Below are 5,877 nucleotides of genomic sequence, written 5' to 3'. Positions count from 1 at the left end.
AGAGAGAGAGAGAGAGAGAGAGAGAGAGAGAGAGAGAGAGAGAGAGAAGAAAAGGTCTGCCATCAGGAGGAACTACAGCTGAAGGACTAGTTTTACTATAAGGGGCTAGGAGACAGACCTCCATGATAGAGGTCTGAGTTGCTTATTCAGTGCAGATACAAGATGAGTAAGAACAGTTAAGAGTAAGAAGCTAAGTGTAAGGTGTCCTTATCTTCTGGGTCAACATGATTAATGAGTGTAATGGTCTTTTGAGTGTTTTCTGTATTTGTGTTCACTTATGTATCTTTTTTATAGAAATGATAATAGCTAGAATTTATATAGCTCCTACTATAAGCTAAGCACTTTACAAATATTATCACACTTTATCCTCACAACAACCTTAGGTAGGTGCTAGCTGCTTGTGATGTAGGTGAAATAAAGGCTGTCCCATACTTGATACTCTGTACTCAGCACCTTTTCAAGAGAGAATCTTATTAACTACATATGATAAAACCCTAGACATGAAACATGCCTAATGTGAAGTTAAAAAAAAAATTCTTTGGAGGTTTGCCTTAATTACAGAACCAAAGAGAGAACCCAAATTGTCTAGAAGAATGAGGGGCCCAGGATTGGACTCAGGTCTGTGTGAGCACAGAGTCCTTTGGGGGCTCTTGGGACATGAGACAATAGGCAATACCCAAAATGCTTTTCTTCCTCATCTTATGCTCTTAGGATCATGAACTCACTTCAAATCTAATCTCAGATGACATGTCTTACATGAGGTCTTTCTAGAGCCCCCCAGTTTTTAGTGCCTCTCAAATTATTATGCATCTTATTCTGCATATGTTTTGTGTTTATGTATCTATGTAAGTATTGTGGTCTAGCTTCCCTCCTTCCGTTAACTAGAATATAAGGTTTCTGAAGGCAGAGACTCTTTAATTTTTGTTCATGGCCTGGAACACAGTAGGAACTCAATAAATGCTTGTTGAAGGAAGGAAGGAAGGAAGGAAGGAAGGAAGGAAGGAAAGAATGAAGGAAAAAGGGAGAAAGAGAGGGAGGAGGGAGAGACAGGATGAAGAAGGGAGGGATGGAAGGAAGGAGGGAAGGAAGAAAGAAAGAGGGGAGGAAGGATGGAAGGAAAAGAGGAAAGAAGGGAGAAAGGTGTGCAGAGGGCTCTCATATCCCAAACCCTCAAGAATTTGGGAGAATGGTGCTCCTCAATTCCAAGTTCATAAGGATAGAATAGAAATGTGGGATATTTAGGGATGGCTCTATATTCATCCCAGAGTAAAACTTCAGTGAACTCTTGAAAACACAGCTTAGTTATACTTCATGTCTAGTGTTTTGGGGGGCTGACCAATGAGAGCTCAGTCCTCCAGATCATAACCAATGAGAGCCCAGTCCTCAATATCATATGTAGTCCCCCATGGGGATGTTTGATAAGCCTACTCGCTTTCCATTTCAGAGGGTGCCTAAAAGTATATCGTGTCCACTTACTATGTGTCCAAAAAGGGTTTTCCAATTGGTTGCTGAGCCAGAATTGAGTGTGCATATGAAGGGCTTCAAAGATAGGACCTTTGCATGTTTCTATCTTGGCTACATGTAAGTGAGGAAGATACAGTTCTGTGGGCCTCTGTGTAGAGTAGGGACCTCCGGCCCTCTATCACTCAAAGATGCTCTGAAACTGGTAAACACATAGCCTTCAGGGCAGGCAATGTGTCTGGGATGGGGCTGACTTCTGTTTGTATTTTCTTTCTGTTTGTACAGAATCTATGGGATTGTAGAAGTCTGAAGGAGCAGAGGTCCAGTAATAGGAGTCCTTTCCAGGGTTTACGGGCAGCCAATCAAATGGATAGAGGTGGCAAAGTGGATAGATTGCTGGCCTTGAAGTCAAGAAGACTCATCTTCTCAAGTTCAAATCTGGCCTCAGACACTTACCAGCTGTGTGACTCTTGGCAAGTCACTTAACCCTGTTTACTTCAGTTCTTCCTCTGCAAAATGAGCTGGAGAGGGAAATGACAAACCACTCTAATATCTTTGCCAAGAAAACCTCAAATGGGGTCACAAAGAATTGGACATTACTGAAATGACTGAACAATGACGACAGTCCTGGTGAAGAACGACCTGCTTGACCCAGCCTATGCATTCATGGAAACCTAGAACCAAGAGAGTGACTTGTCAATTCACTACTACTTTCAGAAGAGAACTTAATGGAGTGAATGCTTTGTAGCAACTACTTTAAGTATGAACCCAGTCTTCTAGGGGCAGAGGGAGCATACAAGAGAGTGTGATTCTGTTAGGGGTCTGTGTTTGTACTATTGTTGTTATATCTTTTCAGTTAAATATCCCTTTTGTAAGGCTAATTGATCAAACGATACTGGAGTATTTATCACACTGGGTGAATCGATAATATAAGGAACATATTAACTATAACTGGGGATTAATATTGGGGAAAATAGAAAAAAACAGGGACTGAAGATGATAGCATTGGAAAGACACCCCCAACCTATGGGTGGGGTACATTTAGATCACTGAGGGGGAAATGTAGTCTTCTTGTGCCAATGTCAATGTAGTCTTGACTTGTCAATAAGAATGGGAGATGAGATGAGGACCCCTAGAGCTTATATAGCTAGAATAGGATTTCTCCATATATGAGTTACAGGGTCCTCTCTTGTTAGGGATTTGATCTACTGATGGAGAGTATGGAGATTTAATTCAATTCAACAATCCAAGGGCATAATCATTTCTTCAGGAATCTGTCCTAAAATAGAAAAATGAAAATACTTTAAAAGTAGATGTTGAAAAAAAAAGAAAAAGAAAACAAAGATGTTCACTGTCCCCTTTCCCTCCTCAGTTTATGATGTTTTCAAAAGAACCAAAATTCACAGAAACTCAAATGCAACCTAGTCTGTCCTCTAAACCAAAAAGCCCCATGTTGCTGCAACCGGCATTTTCAGACTGAACTTAGTCAGGGAAAGAGAGTTTGTTCACAGTTGGTGTCCTCCAACATAGCACTCCTCAGCTTGAAGGTATGACCTTCAATAGTTTCATTGTATAGCCTCAAGCACACAGGGAATCATGTGCAGGCTCCCACAGTGACACACACACAGACCACACACACACACTCACACACCTCTGAAGCATACAGACGTACATCCCCCTATGATCATGATTATACACTGAGACTTACTTATATGTACATATAGAAACACAGAAGCGCAGATTTATGCCTGGGCACACATGCATAAACAGAGAAACACAAGTCTTCACACACACATGCGCACACAAACAAACATAAGAACACAGTACACAAGGAAATTTCAAACCATTTAGTTGAACTCTTTTCCTTTGGGAGCCTTAATAGCTTCAACAGAAAATGAACAAAAGAGAGAGCTCAGGCTGAGCTAATACCCAGCAAGTTGTTGGCCAAACTCACTACTAGATCTTCATGTGGCTGCCTGCCTAGGAAGAAGAAAAGACTATAACATTGCTAGTGAACTGACTTAGAGATAGAGGAAAGAGAGATTTAACTCAGTGTAACAAACATTAATTAGGTTCCCACTATGAGCCAGGCACTGAGGTAAGTGCTGGGGGTGGAGAGAGAAGTCATAAAGAAGTTTACATTCTACTTGGAGGAATCTCGGTTGGTTTATTAGTGAACAGACATAGGCTTTGAGCCCAAGGAAACTGTCCTGCCATGCCAGCACCCTACTGATTTGTATTAGACTGTAAGCAGCACAAAGACAGCTATAATACTTTAGCTAATATTTTTATGTCTATCCTCCATTACCAAGCATCATGCTCTTTACACAACAGATGATTAATAAATGCTTATTTTAACTCATCATTTCATGTTGGCTTTTATAGAACACTAACACCTGACTTCAAGCCAATATCAGCTGTTCAGTAGCAAGGAGATTCCATGGAAGAAGACTCATCTAGAAAGGGTTGTCAAGAAGAGACACAAAGGAGGAGGGAGGCCCCTTGGAAAACTAATACTAATGGTAAGTAAAAACCTAAGTAGGGGAGATAGGAGGTGTCAGAAACAAAGAGAACTGTTTAAATAGAGCTGGGAGTGTTTAAGAAAAGCAGATTCAGATTAGGAGAGGAAAAGCCCTTTCAAAGAGAAAAAAGAATTTACATAATTAGGCAGGAGATTAAAAACAGAACCTCTGAGCTCAGCTAAGTGTATGGAAATGCAGCTAACTAGGTGAGAGCTGTCGTATTTCCCAACCACTGGAGGTTCAGCTACAATCTTCAGGGAAGGGGAAATGATGGTGGGAACTAGAGAAGCAGATGGAGGTATTCCCATGTAGTAGACAGAGCACTGTATTTGCCACCAGAGGATATGGGTTCAAATTTCAATTCTGCTCCACACCAGCACATAAGCTATCTGAGTCTCAGTTTTCTCTTAAAATGAGAGAACTGACTAGCTTCTCTCTGAGATCCCCTTTCTAGCTATGTGTAGCATCCTTTTTGTGGACATGGAGGGCTCACTTTCCCAAACCCTACTAACACTGGCAGGTTTCATTGCCAGGAAGTAGCTGACTTTTCTTCCTTTCAAGATTTTAGTGGAGGGTTGGAGCTTCTATCATTACCACCATAAAGTCCCGATCTGGTGTACTCTCCCAAAATTAATTAAGTAGTTGACATAACTCCAATATCAATTTACCAATTGACATCAATTAACTTAAATAAAGGGATATTTATTGAGAAGGTATAGCAAAGGCAGAAGCACAAAACTGTTCCTATAAGCTGGTGAGGTAGGGATGGAGTACACTTTCTCTTGGGGAGAATGGGTTCAAACTCAAAGTAGTTGGCACAAAACATTCCCTATCAACCTGAGGGACATTCTCCCTTCCGTACACACACAAGGTCCCTAAGGAAAGTGGACCCAAAAGTGGAGCAAGAAGGTACTGAGGCATACATGTAGGGAATATATGAAACTCATGAATCATGGCCCCAGTTGAGCTGTTCCCTTGCCCAGATAGGCTGGCTCTTTAAAGGACTCTTTAAAGGCTCTTTAAAGTCATTGCTTGACTGGGTCAAGCAGATTATTCTGCTGTTGTATGAATTGCTCACCACTTTTAGCTGCTATGGCTACTAGTAGACTTTGTTACTGTCTCCAGTTGCTGAGGGAACCTCTGAGGACACTTTTGACCTTTCAAAACTCACAAAGTAGTAAGTTACTCGATTCTGTATCCAAATATTCAGTCACCTGCAATCAAAAAAGAGTAAACATGGTAAAGGAAGCAAGAAAAAAAAAGAAGTTTCATGTGGTCATAGACATATGGTAACCAGATGAGAGAGAGACCAGCCTGCACCTCCTCACCCACTAGCTTACAACAATCTTTTTCACTCAAATGCCACATAGGAAGACAGTCAAAGATCAGTTCATGGAACTTTTGTAGGCATATTCAGTTCCAGCTCAGCCTATACAGAGTCATAGGTCTTTTGGCTCCTCAGCCAACCAAAAGATTTTTTATCATCTCATACTATTACTTCCCTATTTATTCATGGCCAAAAACTGGTTTCTGAATTCCAATATATTAATTAGATTGTCAGCAGTCAGAGAAGATTACGCATGTTCCATATAACCAACCAGGAAGGACAAATCCACTCAAACTCTAAAAACTGAGCCCTTATTCAAAAGTTCCTTATTATATATGGCTCCAATAACATGAGGGTTATATAAAAGTCCTTATATAATAATATGATTTTGATCTGGACAGGAACTTCACTATGTGCCTCTGGCATGTAATGAATTCATGTAGAGTTCTGGCTACTTTAGGCCTTCCCACTGTGGTCTCCCACCTCAACTATATCCCCAACTATATCTTCTTCTTCTTCTTTCTTCTTCTTCTTCTTCTTCTTCTTCTTCTTCTTCTTCTTCTTCTT

This window comes from Vombatus ursinus, unplaced genomic scaffold (genome assembly GCF_900497805.2).
Source record: "Vombatus ursinus unplaced genomic scaffold, bare-nosed wombat genome assembly UNPS02014811.1, whole genome shotgun sequence".
NCBI classification, from domain to species: domain Eukaryota; kingdom Metazoa; phylum Chordata; class Mammalia; order Diprotodontia; family Vombatidae; genus Vombatus; species Vombatus ursinus.
The sequence above is the reverse complement of the archived record's forward strand: the minus strand, read 5'-3'. Positions refer to the sequence as shown.